This window comes from Microcebus murinus, unplaced genomic scaffold (genome assembly GCF_040939455.1).
Source record: "Microcebus murinus isolate Inina unplaced genomic scaffold, M.murinus_Inina_mat1.0 scaf003_hap2_Mmur4.0, whole genome shotgun sequence".
NCBI lineage: Eukaryota > Metazoa > Chordata > Mammalia > Primates > Cheirogaleidae > Microcebus > Microcebus murinus.
In genome coordinates, this window is record NW_027438949.1 from 217,189 (window position 1) to 231,230 (window position 14,042).

The following is a 14,042-nucleotide window of genomic DNA, read 5'->3' on the forward strand; positions in this document are numbered from 1 at the left end:
GCAGTCCTGTCCTGGGTTTCTGGGAGACAGCCACTTCTCACCAAACCTGGTATCCATATAATAAAATCCCATGGTTTCCTGAGCTAGTTGGAGTTGGTTTCTGCTACTTTTGACCAGTAGAAGCCTAACTGGTACATCTGCTTACTCACCCTTCCAGAAGAAGGTCTGTGTCTACCAGTATTGGGAGTTAAGAGGGCTCCATCACACACTATGTGTTCCAGTCTTTCGGGCAGGATGAGGAGAGACAGAAGTTTAGACTCTCTGTAGTTCTACTTTACCAGCTAAGAGATCTGGTTAAATGTGAAGAGCCCAAGATAATAGCAGCAGAGAGATTGGGCAGTGCCCCCTGACTTCTAGTTGGCACATTTTCTCTCAGAAAGCCAGGTCGTGGCAGTGCCAAGCTCTTTCCCTGGCACTGCCAAATGCAACCAGTATAAGGCAAGAATAAAGACTCCTATGGACTTCTCAGAAGTGGGGCCAGCTGTGTCTCCTTTCTCCAGCTGCTGCATAGCCCAACCTCACCTCCAGCCCAAGCCCCTCTCACTTAGTGGGTATAATTCCCCAAGGAGCTATGCTTTCATATGCAGGGAGCTACATACAGGCTAAATCTCCCTTTAAATTAGTCTTGTTAGGTAGGGATAAGGAGGGAGAGGTGCAGATGGCACTAGAAAATGATTTGTCTACAATAGAAGGAACAAATTGACCAGAGGGAGCTACCAAGAAGGAACAGATAACATGTCAAGGGGGGATTCCAAGGACTGAACAGATGTTTGGTCTACCATAGGGGGTCTCCAAGGACTGACCAACCAGAAAGAGGTAGAGAGGCCATAAAGTAGAGTTATGCTCAAGGCCACAAAAATGGGTCTTTGGAGTATGTGTCTAAGTGAGGTGACAGTATCCTCAAGTGACCTACCCTCATTAACACAGTAGAAAATCACACCCCCCGGTGCCATGACACTTTACAATTACTATGGCAACCCCTGGAAATTGCCTTACAAGGATAGAAAAGAGGAGGACTTGCCATTCCAGGAATTCTCAACCCCTTTCCAAGAAAAACCTAGAATATTACCTCCATACACACTTAACATAAAATTAGGGAATCAGCATAAAGGGGAGAAATCTTGTTAAACCCAGGGTCTTCTCTCCATTCACCAAGATATACTCATTCCTTCTCTGGAATGTACTATGCTTATTTCATAAACTTTGGCACTTTGCCTGCTTGCATCTGCTTGGTCTTCTCATTTGCTCCATCAACTTGGCACCAGTAACAATTCTTCAGTACTGGGAACCAAGAGCCAAGAACATGGACCTGACATCTGGTCCCCACACTGATAGTCTTGTACCCTCTACATGAGGGCTATGGAAAGTAATGCTTGCAAAATGATGATCGTCTATATAGTGGGTTGAATTGTGTCCCCAAAGAAGTTCATGTCCACCCAGAACCTGTGAACATGAGCTTATTTGGAAATAGTCTTTGAAGATGTAATCAATTTAAGATGAAGTCATTAGGGTGGGCCCTAATCCAATATGACTTGATGTCTTCATAAAAATGGGAAATTTGGAGACTGACACATTCAGGGAGAAGGTCATATGACAACAGAGACAACAAAGATTTGAGTGCTGTCTCTAAGCATCTAAAGCGTATCTGGTGTGTGGGGCCACGAGGTGCACAGTGAGATGACAGGCTGGTGGGCCCTGACCTCCCTTCAACGTGCCTTGGGCTGCCGCTTCATCACCAGGAGTCTCCTGAGGGCACCCTTCACTTCCTTGTTCCTCAGACTATAGATCATAGGGTACAGCATAGGGGTTACATTGGTGTAGATTAAAGACACAATTTTGTCCTGTTCTGGGGTGTAGCATGACTTGGGGCGAATGTAGATGAATATCGCACAGCCATAGTGCAAAAGCGAGACCAGCAGGTGTCCTGCGCAGGTGGAGAAGGCTTTGCTCCTGCCCCCAGCTGAGTGGATTCTGAGGATGGCAGTGATGATGAACCCATAGGAGAGTAGGATCAACAAGAAGGGCATCAGCAGGATGAGCATGCATACGAGGAAGACTGCAATGTCACTGGCTTGTGTGTCTGAGCAGGCCAGGTATAGCATAGCAGGGATGGCACAGAAGAAATGATTGATCTCAGGGGACCCACAAAACGGCAGGAGGAAGATCAGCATGGTAAGGGTGAGTGAGAGTGCAAACCCGCTGATGCATGCCAGAGCCAGTATCTGCAGGCACAGGGCCCTGGTGATGATAAATGTGTAGCACAGGGGGTTGCAGATGGCCACAAAGTGGTCATAGGCCATCACGGTCAGGAGGAAATATTCTGCTCCGCCCAGGGCAATAAAGAAGTGCATTTGCAAGGTACAACCCAGGAAGGATATCAGCTGGTTCCTGGAAAGGAAATTGGCCAGCATGTTGGGGACAATAACCAATATATAACCAATTTCAATGGTGGACAGATTCCAGAGGAAGAAATACATGGGGGTCTGGAGGCGGGAGTCAATGAGAGTGATGAGGACAATAGTTGTGTGCCCTGCTAGGGTGACAAGGTGCATGATTAGAAAGACTCCAAAAAAGAGGATTTGCAATTCATCAAGGTCCCCAAAGCCCAATTAGTAAACTCAGAGCTTAAGGAGTGGTTTTCCTGCTGTGGGTCCATCCAATCTTCTTCGTAGAACACCTAGGCTGGAAAGGTCAGTTTTTTAGCAATTCTCCAAGTTGTGGGGAACCTTTAAGCCCTTTCCAGGGATAGGAGTGTAGCCAGCTCTCCAGGCCCTCCAAGCCCCTTTTCCAGGCTTAGCCCTTGTCTTCATGCTATTAGCTTTTAGAATTCTGCCCTCTGCTCACTGAGAATGAAGCCCTGCTCATGTGACTTCACTTTAGTTCACCTGTTGAGTTATTACAAAAACGACGTGAGATGAGTGAACTCTAAATATGAAATTGCTTTTCCTGGATTCTAAGGACAGTCTTTCTGTCAAAGCTGATCTCCATTTTGAGGAGTTGTCTGGGGTGGGGGTGGGAGGCTGCAGACTCACTGAGCTGCAGGGAATTCTTGTAGGATGTAGACACTTTTGACTTTGTGTATTGGCTATTTTGTTCTTCCTTTACTACCACCTTCAAACGCCTGGGGTTCCTGCAGGTGACAAAGCTGTGAACGGAGTGCTAAAGAGCTGCCTCTCCTATGTCCCTGCCTCAACTGCAAGGAGGCCCTGCATTATGTGTCACCTCCTTCTAGATACTTCCCCTGATCCCCTAGGCTGTCTTAGGCCCTTCCCTATGTTCCCACAGCACTCTGGGCTTCCCTGATCATATTATTTATCTCTGAGTCCTGTGATTCTTTGATTATTTCTCTGTCTACCCCAACAGCCCATGAGCTCCATTACGGCAAGAATGGTGTCTTGTTTAGCCTCTAAATCAGTGGCTAGAACATATTTGGAATATCAATAAATGTTTGTCGAATGAGTGCCTGATGTTCACTTATGCATCTTCCACAGTTAGCACAGGTTCAGGTGCAGAGTGAGAAGAGCAGAAGGCAAAGGGGTGAGCCAGGTCACAGGACAGAGTAAGGAGAGAGTCAGGGAGGAAATAGTCTGAGGACAATGGGCTGCTGAGAGCACAGTGGGACCATGCTTGGCTGGTCTTCTTTCCAGGCTTCAGAGAGCTGTTTGCTTCCCTCCTTCCCTTGGTAGGACCCAAGTTGCCAGTAGGAAGCCTTGTGTTTAGCCTCTGATTTCTTCCCATACATCTCTCCATCACAGCAATGGAGAAGAGGAGAAGGTTTCTTAAGATGCTAGATATTGGCCAGGCGCGGTGGCCAAAAGCGCCTGTAATCCTAGTACTCCGGGAGGCCGAGGCGGGTGGATTGTTTGAGCTCTGGAGTTTGAGACCAGCCTGAGCAAGAGTGAGACGCCGTCTCTAACAAAAATAGAAAGAAGTTAATTGGACAGCTAAAAATATACAGAAAAATTAGCCGAGCATGGTGGCACATGCCTGTAATCCCAGCTACTCAGGAGGCTGAGGCAGTAGGATTGCTTGAGCCCAGGAGTTTGAGGTTGCTGTGAGCTAGGCTGACGCCATGGCACTGTAGTCTGGGCAACAAAGTGAGACTCTGTCTCAAAAAAAAAATAAAATTAAAAGTAAAAAAAAGATTCTAGATATTTAGCAAATCAAGAATGAACAGGACTTAAGGGCCCTGTGGAAGCGGACTTGCCACCTAAAGGAGCATACATTTTAGGGGCATACCATTTCTACTGGGATCACTGATGCTCAAAGTGGGTTAAATGAAACTAGAAAACCCATTTGGATGATAGCTTTGCTTGGCATAGATGGGGGTTCTTCCAGCTTCCCAGTCACTTTTGTGTTACTCTGAGCATTATTTTGTTTTTTATTTACCTAAAGGGCACCTGGAGTCTTTGAGCTGAATAGGTCCCTAGAGGGCAACGTGCCCACTCTTCACTTTAGAGCAGATGGTCACAAAGCTTCCTTCTCTTGATGACCACCTCCTGCTCCTGCCTTCATCACTGGCCCTCCCCGGAAATCACAATAAGTCCCTACCTTACAGAGCCCAATCAGCCTGGGCTTCCTCCCTGTGCCACCTTCCCTGCTATGGTCACAGTAGCTCAGTCTGGAAGGACTGGCAGAGGGCAGGGTGACCAGCATGCCTCCAGACAGGGGCCCCTGCAGCTTGAGCCTAACCCCTTCCCATGACCCAGCCCAGCCTCCCACCCTCAGTGCCCCTTGATAACTCTATGAGTGAGAATGTGCTTTCTGAGTTCGTGTTTGTCCTCCTTGGGCTCATACGCTTGGCTTTGCCACACTAAATCACTTCCACTCTTTGCCCCCATGACAGTGCGGCAGAAATGTGGGGATTGTTTTGTTTTATTTGGGCCCTAAACCTTGAAAATACTGAAAAGCACAAAAATGAAAGTAAAAGTCACACATGACCCAAACACTTAAAAAGTAAGAAGTGGAAGTCACTTCAAGGTACTTCTGCTTTTCTTCCCACTCTTCAGAGAGAAGCATTCTTAGTATTCCTTCTCAGCTTTCCTGTGCATATAAACACACACTCATGCACTCACACACACACATAAGCACACACACAGATGCACCGTCATGCATACGCACACAGTCACACAGACATACCGTGTATATACATAAATACTCATCACACTCACACATTAAAAACACCAAATGGCCAAGGACTGTTTGGAGCTATGGAAAAAAAATACAAAAAAGCACACATTAAATAGTATCATAGTGTACCAAACTTACTGTCCTTATTGTAGTAATATGTCTATAGTAATATGTCTGTAATAACACATGGGGGGGTGGTTTCAGTCAGCACATATTGGTTTACTGAATTCTTTTATTTATTTATTTATTTATTTATTTATTTTTTGAGTCAGAGTCTCACTCTGTTACCCGGGCTAGAGTACTGTGGCGTCAGCCTAGCTCACAGCAGCCTCAAACTCTTGGGTTCAAGCAATCCTGCTGCCTCAGCCTCCCAAGTAGCTGGGACTACAGGCATGCGCCACCATGCCCGGATAATTTTTTCTATATATATTTTTAGTTGACCAATTAATTTCTTTCTATTTTTAGTAGAGACGGGGTCTCACTCTTGCTCAGGCTGGTTTTGAACTCCTGACCTTGAGCAATCCTCCCGCCTCAGCCTCCCAGAGTGCTAGGATTACAGGCGTGAGCCACCGCACCCAGCACTACTGCACTCTTTTTATCTGCTGCATTCCACAGTATGAATGCACTGCATTATTAATTAATAATAATTAAATACTAATAACATAGTAATAATATACATAAACAAAAATAAATAAAACATAATCAAATTATATTTTATTACTACAATGTTGAAATGTTTTCCCAATTTTTAAAATTACAAAAGCACCTCCCAGTGCAGAGCCCAGCATGCCAGGCAATGAAGACTGCTAGTGTGTCCTTCCCTGCTCTTTTCTCATGTCCCTGAGCATTGGAGAAGAGGACTAGGGTTACCTGGGAGGGGCAGATTAGTGCCTGAAGTGGAGATTCTTCTGTGACCTTCTCCTGTTGGTAAGAACCCGAGAAGGAAGAGCAGCCCACTGACCAGGAAGCACAGCTTCCCAGAGCCCAGACGGTGGCTTTCTAGCCTGTCTGGACCACGGAGAGCAGCCCTCAGAAGTATTGCTGATGGCAGTTAGGAAGGGAGTGTCCTTAGTAACTTGTATTAAGTAGTGGTAAGGCAGGACTCAGAGAGTCCTAGGAGAGGTCATGAAGGAGGCCGCACTGGGTTCCACCCACCTAGGGGAGTGCCTTCCCCAGGTCACACAGCTGTAAACCCTGATGGCTTATGTTTTTATTGGAAACCTTGGATACCGTATAGGTCTGGACAATGCTTTTTAAGTCAGATGTTCTGAAACTGCAGCCCCCATTGTGCAATTACCAGAAGGTGAATGGGCCTCAGGCTGATTTGAGAGGGAGAAAGCATACAGGCTTGGCTTGGGTCAAATCCAGTGACCAAGCCTTGCTAGATAAGAACCTGGGATTGGTGGCCTTTTGAGCACCCCCTGCCCTGTTCAGATTCTGCCGTTCTTTGTAATAATTAGGAGGGGCATAATCAGAGTCATCAAAGTGGCTTATTTAATGGAATGGAGTGAGTAGAATGCCCCTACGCAGCTGACCTCTAACTTTCCGCTAATACTAATATCTCCCTAGGCAAGTGTCTCCACACTCTGATTTAGTTAGGTGCAGCCCAATGTCCAACCCGCACCACAGTCCGTATCTTGGTAAAGCAATCACTTCCTCTCAGGCTGGTGCATCCATTGTCCCCTGGTGCTGCTTCACCTGTGTTCAGAAAGCAGCCTACTGCAGCAACCACTCTGGGCTGCTGACTCCAGGTCCTCCTTTAGTTCAGAAGAGCCTCCTTACTGCCACACTCCCAAACAGGAAACATGACCCCTGAACAGCCCCGTTTGAGCTTAGAATCATACACGTAATTCCCCTTAAATCATTCTGGTAATTTTTGCCTCTGCCTCCACCCCCAGAGGGGCTCCCCACACGCTCCAAGGTGGCACTTTTCCAGCTGGTCCACTTTCCTCTTCCTCCTTCCTCCTCTCTAGCCCCCTCTCATCTTGGCCACAGTTGCTGAAACAAAAGCTCTTCTGCTTTTAATAGAGACAAAGGCCACGGAAACCTTATTGTTCTAAACACCTATAGAATAGGCTTTAGGAAAAGCTCCATGAAGTGATCTTGTCCTGTATGTGGGCCTCTTAAAAAGTTACCGAGCCTTCCTGAGCTGAGCCAGTGAACAGCAGAAAGCCCCAGAAGCCCAAGGGAGAGACCCAGCCTGGAGAGCGAGGGTGCCTGCTCCTGGAGACCAGGGGAGCTTTCCGCAGGCAGCATTAGTACTAGTGTTACCTCAACATGGGGCCCAAAGAGAGGAATGGAAAGGAAGAGGTTTCAAATATAAACTAAACATTTTGGAAGAAAGGCATCTCAAATGACACCTAAGTAACTAGGGCCTTTGCAAACCTAGACTTTCTTTTTTTTTTTTCTTTTTTTTATTTATTTATTTTTTTATTTTTATTTTTTTTTTTTTTGAGACAGAGTCTCGCTTTGTTGCCCAGGCTAGAGTGAGTGCCATGGCATCAGCCTAGCTCACAGCAACCTCAAACTCCTGGGCTCAAGCAATCCTCCTGCCTCAGCCTCCCAAGTAGCAGGGACTACAGGCATGCGCCACCATACCCAGCTAATTTTTTCTATATGTATTAGTTGGCCAATTAATTTTTTTCTATTTATAGTAGAGATGGGTCGTGCTCTTGCTCAGGCTGGTTTCGAACTCCTGACCTCGAGCAATCCGCTCGCATCGGCCTCCCACAGTGCTAGGATTACAGGCTTGAGCCACCGTGCCCGGTCAAACCTAGACTTCCTTTTTTTTTTCTTTTTTCTTTTTTAGTGTATTATGGGGGTACAAGTGTTAAGGATACTTATATTGCCCATGCCCCCCTCCCTCCTCGAGTAAGAGCTTCAAGCATGTCCATTCCCCAAACGTTGCACATCTTACTCGTTGTAGTTGTATATACCCATCCCCTCCTCCCCCCTCCCACCCTCCCGAAACCCGATAAATGTTACTCCTATATGTCCACCTAGATGTTGATCCGTTAATACCAATTTGCTGGTGAGTACATGTGGAATTGGTTTTTCCATTCTTGAGATACTTCACTTAGTAGAATGGGTTCCAGCTGTATCCAGGAATATACAAGAGGTGCTATATCACCATTGTTTCTTAAAGCTGAGTAGTACTCCATGGTATACATATACCATATTTTATTAATCCATTCATGAATTGATGGGCACTTGGGTTATTTCCACAGCTTTGCAATTGTGAATTGTGCTGCTATAAACATTCGAGTGCAGGTGTCTTTTTCATAAAGTGACTTTTGATCTTTTGGGTAGATGCCCAGTAGTGGAATTGCTGGATCAAATAGTAGATCTACTCGTATCGCTTGGAGGTATCTCCATATTGCTTTCCACAGAGGTTGAACTAGTTTGCAGTCCCACCAGCAGTGTAGGAGTGTTCCTCTCTCTCTGCATCCACGCCAGCATTTGTTGTTTGGGGACTTTTTGATAAAGGCCATTCTCACTAGAGTTAAGTGATATCTCATTGCAGTTTTGATTTGCATTTCCCTGATGATTAGAGATGTTGAACATTCTTTCATATGTTTGTTGGCCATTATTCTGTCTTCTTCTGAGAAGTTTCTGTTCATGTCCTTTGCCTATTTTCTGATAGGGTTGTTGGATTTTTTCTTGCTGATTTTCCTGAGTTCTAAATAGATTCTAGTGATCAGCCCTTTATCAGAGATGTGTAGCTTGAAAATTTTTCTCCCATTCTGTGGGGTGTCTGTTGGCTCTCTTGACAGTTTCTTTGGCTGTGCAGAAGCTTTTTAATTTCATTAGGTCCCATTTGTTTATTTTTGTTACTGTTGTGGTTGCCTTTGGGGTCTTCTTCATAAATTCCTTGCCTAGGCCAATGTATAGAAGGGTATTTCCAACATTTTCCTCTAGAATTCTAATAGTTTCACACCTAAGGTTCAAGTCTGTTACCCAGCGTGAGTTGATTTTTGTGAGAGGTGAAAAGTGTGGGTCTTGTTTCAGTCTTCTACATGTGGCTATCCAGTTTTCCCAGCACCATTTATTGAATAAGGATTCTTTTCCCCAGTGTATGTTTTTGTCTGGTTTGTCGAAGATTAGTTGGCTATATGAGGATGGTTTTATATCTGGGTTCTCTGTTCTGTTCCACTGGTCAATGTCCCTGTTCTTGTGCCAGTAAAAAACTGTTTTAATGACTATAGCCTTGTAGTATAGTTTGAAGTTTGGTAAACTGATACCTCCTATTTTGTTTTTATTGCCTAGGATTGATTTTGCTATATGGGGTCTTCTCTGGTTCCATATGAAGGGTAAAATTATTTTTTCTATATCTGTGAAAAATGATGATGGTATTTTGGTAGGGATTGCATTGACTCTGTAGGTCACTTTGGGTAGTATAGACATTTTAACAATATTGATTCTGCCGACCCATGAGCTTGGTATATTCTTCCATCTGTTTACGTCCTCTACTATTTCCTTCTTCAGTGTTTCATAGTTCTCCCTGTAGAGGTCTTTTACCTCCTTAGTTCAATATATTCCAAGCTACTTTATTTTCTTTGTTGCTATTTTGAAGGGAATTGAGTCTTTGATTTGGTTCTCACTTGACTGTTGTTGGTGTATATGAATGCCTCTGATTTCTGTGTATCGATTTTGTATTCTGAGACTTTACCAAATTCATTTATCAGTTCAAGGAGTCTCTTGGTTGAATCCTTGGAGTTTTCTAGGTATAATATCATGTCATCAGCAAAGAGTGAGAGTTTGATCTCTTCTGCTCCCATTTGGACGCCCTTAATTCCGCTCTCTTGTCTGATTGCTGTAGCGCAGACTTCTAGCATTATGTTGAACAGAAGTGGAGATAGTGGGCATCCTTGTCTTGTTCCAGTTCTGAGTGGGAATGCTTTCAATTTTTCCCCATTCAGTATGATATTGGGTGTGGGTTTGTCATATATGGCTTGTATCATTTTTATGTAAGCCCCTTCTATGCCTATATTGTTGAGCATTCTTATCATAAAAGGGTGTTGAATTTTGTCAAATGCTTTCTCTGCGTCTATTGAGAGGATCATATGGTCTTTGTTTTTGTTTCTGTTTATATGGTGAATTACATTTATAGATTTGAATATGTTGAACCATCCCAGTATCGCTGGGATCCAGCCCACTTGGTTGTGATGAATTATTTTCTTGACAAGCACCTGGATTCGATTGGCTAGGATTTTGTTGAGAATTTTTGCATCTATATTCATAAGGGATATCGGTCTGTAGTTTTCTTTTTTTGTTGCATCCTTTCCTGGTTTTGGTATCAGGCTTATGTTCGCTTCATAAAATGTGTTGGCGAGGTTTCCATCCTTCTCGATGTTATAGAATAATTTCTGCAGGATAAGCACCAGTTCTTCTTTGTTGGTGCGGTAAAAATCCGGGTGTGAAACCATCTGGTCCAGGACTTTTCTTTTTAGGAAGGTTTTTTATTGCTGTTTAAATTTCAGTACTTGATATTGGTCTGTTCAGGAATTCTATTTCTTCCTGGTTGAGCCTAGGGAGGCTGTGTGTTTCTAAGAAATTGTCAATTTCTTTCACATTTTCCAGTTTATGTGCATAGAGTTTTTTGTAGTACTCATAAATTATATCTTGTATCTCTGTGGCATCAGTTGTAATTTCTCCTTTATTGTTCCTGAAGGAGCTTATTAGAGATTTTTCTTTTCTGCTTTTCGTTAGTCTATCCAATGGTGTGTCAGTTTTGTTTATTTTTTCGAAGAACCAACTTTTTTGTTTTATTAATCTTCTGTATAGTTTTCCTGTTGTCTAGTTTTCGTTTAGTTCTGATTTGATCTTAATGATTTCACTTCTTCTGCTGGGTTTGGGGTTGCTTTGTTCTTCTTTTTCCAGCTCTTTGATACACTTCATTAGGTTGTCTATTTGTGATCTTTTCGACTTTTGGATATAGGCATTTATGGAAATAAACTTTCCTTTCAGGACTGCTTTAGCTGTGTCCCACAGGTTTTGGTAACTTGTGTCACCTTTGTCGTTTAATTCAAAGAATCTTTTGATTTCCATCTTGATTTCCTCATTTATGAAGTGATCATTCAGCAGAAGGTTGTTTAGTTTCCATGACTTTGTGTAGAAATGAGGACTCCTGTTAGGATTGATTTCTACATTTATTCCATTGTGGTTTGAAAAGATACATTGTATAATTTCTATTTTTTTAAATTGTTTGAGACGTTCTTTGTGTCCTAGGATATGGTCAATCTTAGAGAATGACCCATGAGCTGATGAGAAGAATGTATATTCATTGGTTTTGGGGTAGAATGTCCTGTAAATATCAGTCAGGCCCATTTGTTCTAGGGTTCTGTTTAAGCCCATTATTTCTTTGTTGATTTTCTGTTTGGAGGATCTGTCCTGTGCTGTCAGTGGGGTGTTAAAGTCTCCAACTATTATGGTGGTGTTGGTATCCATTTGTTTAGATCAAGTAGAGTTTCATTTATGAATCATGGTGTACCAAGATTGAGTGCATATATATTTAGAATTGTTATGTCTTGTTGTTTATCTGTACCCTTCACCATTATATAGTGACCTTCCTTGTCTTTTATTACTTTTCTTGATTTAAAAATTAAGTTATCTGTAATCAGCATCACCACACCAGCTTTCTTTTGGCTTCCATTTGCTTGAAATATCAGTCTCCACCCCTTTACCTTTAGTCTAATTGCATCCTTGCAGGTTAGATGTGTTTCCTGAAGGCAGAAGATACTTGGCTTGTGTTTTTTTATCCATTCGGCCAGCCTATGTCTCTTGAGTGGGGAGTTCAAGCCATTCACATTTATTGAGATAACTGATAGGTGGGGCAGATTTCTGTTCATTATGTTGAGTTGAACTTTGTTGCTTTGTTTTCTCTCTTGAGCCATTGTAGTGTCTGGGCTTTGATCTTTAGCTTTGAGTAAATTTACATTCGTGAGTGTTTATTGTGCTGATCCATGGGTAACACTGCTTTGAGTACTTCTTGAAGGCCTGGTCTTGTCTTGGTGAATTCCCTCAGTCTTTGCTTGTCTCAGAACTAATTTGCAGTCCCACCAGCATTGTAGGAGTATAGAATTTTTTTATTTCCATCTTGATTTCTTCATTTATAAAGTAAGCATTTAGTAGGAGGTTGTTTAATTTCCACGTTTTTGTGTAGAAATGTGAGTTTCTGTTAGGGTTGATTTCTACTTTTATTCCACTGTGATCTGAGAAGGTACAATTTCTCTGTTCTTTACAGCACAACTCGCAAGAGTTGTCTGTATGTACTCTCTGCTCTCTTCCTCTTCTTACAATGTCTCTGGAACCTACTGCATTTGATAACGTTTTGGCTGTTTTCTGTGCGCCTGATTTTGGCCACTGCCTCTTCCTCCCAGGCAAAGCCAGTGGGAAGCAGTTCCCGTCTCACCTCTCCTCAGAGAAGCTTGTCAGTCTTTGGGATTCAGGTCACCTGGTTGCTGTGTGACCTGAGCTCTTTGACGTGCTCAAGAAAAGTGAATATTTTGTAGATTATCTTTTTGTTTTGTTGTTGTTGCTCTTGATTTGGGAGAAACATTCTCTAATCAACTGTTGGGTCTCTAAGACCGAAAGAGATGGGCAATTACTCAGGCCTTACCTGATGTACAGAACCGAAAGAACTCTAGGTAGGAAAGCAGAGGCCCGAATTAGGGACTGTCTTGATGGAGATCCAAATAGAAACCGCTGCAGCTCTCCCTAATGCATCCCTGGGAGGATCACAGAGATCAATGCCACCATCGAAGCCCCTAAACATACGGGAAATTTAATACCCATACAACACCCCACCTGTCTTTTGCAGAAGACAGATAACTCTTGGAGAATGACAGTATATTATCTCATGCTTACTCAGGTGCTGACGCCAACTGAGGTTGTTCTCAGCATGCAACCATTATGCAGCGATTGTTCTGGCAAACGTCCTTCCCTCTACACCAGTGAGCAAAGACTGCTGACACTCAGAAGTTGTTTCCTCTCATCATGCTCTCCTCTACTGAGAAGTATTCTCCCTTTATTAAGTTTACATAAAATTGTTATTGCAAAATGACTTACCTTTATGTAGCTTTAAAATGATTCCATGGAGTACTACTCAGCCATAAAAATGATGAACTAATACCCCTTCTACTATCCTGGATGGAGCTGGAGCCCGTTCTTCAAAGTGAAGTATCACAAGATGGAAAAACAAGCACCATGGGTACTCGCCATGAAATTGGTACTAATCGATCAACACTAATGTGCGCAAATGGGAGTAATATTCATAGGGCGTCGAGCAGGTGGGAGGGGGAGGAAAGCATGGATACGGTGCGCGATGTCTGGGGATTGGGCACACTTGTAGCTCTGAGTTGGGTGGTTCGAAGGCAATATATGCAACCAAAGCGTTTGTACCCCCGTAATATTGTAAAATTTAAAAAAAAATTTTTAAAAAAATGGAAGAAAAAATGATTTCAAATACTATGTGAGTGACTTAAGAGCATGTAATGTAATCCCCCTCCCACAAGAATGTTACATCACACCTTATCAGACCACAGATGTGAGTTATAGGTAGGCCTCAACTGCTGGACTCCAAGACACACATAAACCCAAGATTTTGACAGACACATTGGGAGCTTAGGCTGTGGCAGGGCTACTCTCCGCCGGCCCGGAGCGATTCTCTAAAGCCTCGGCCACCAGGACTGCAGCACTGCGCTACTCTCCGGCTTTGAGGGACCTTGAGTGCCACTGCGTATCCCACTGTGTGGGTCAAATCGTCTCTCCCAAGAACCTCTCCTAGAAAGGTATGCCTCAAACCTCAATTAGACTTTATATCCATCCTCACTGAGAAACTAGACTTTAATACTTGGAGACTCTAAACAACACTGGAACTCACTCACTATGGGGTTCATGTGCCTCATCTACAG

At 43.5% G+C, this 14,042-nt stretch overlaps 1 pseudogene; it reads right to left on the bottom strand.

Annotated features, from left to right (window-relative positions):
• Window positions 1–1,706: 1,706 nt before the first annotated feature.
• On the bottom strand, window positions 1,707–2,656 carry LOC105861867 (olfactory receptor 10V1-like; annotated as a pseudogene).
• Window positions 2,657–14,042: the final 11,386 nt, after the last annotated feature.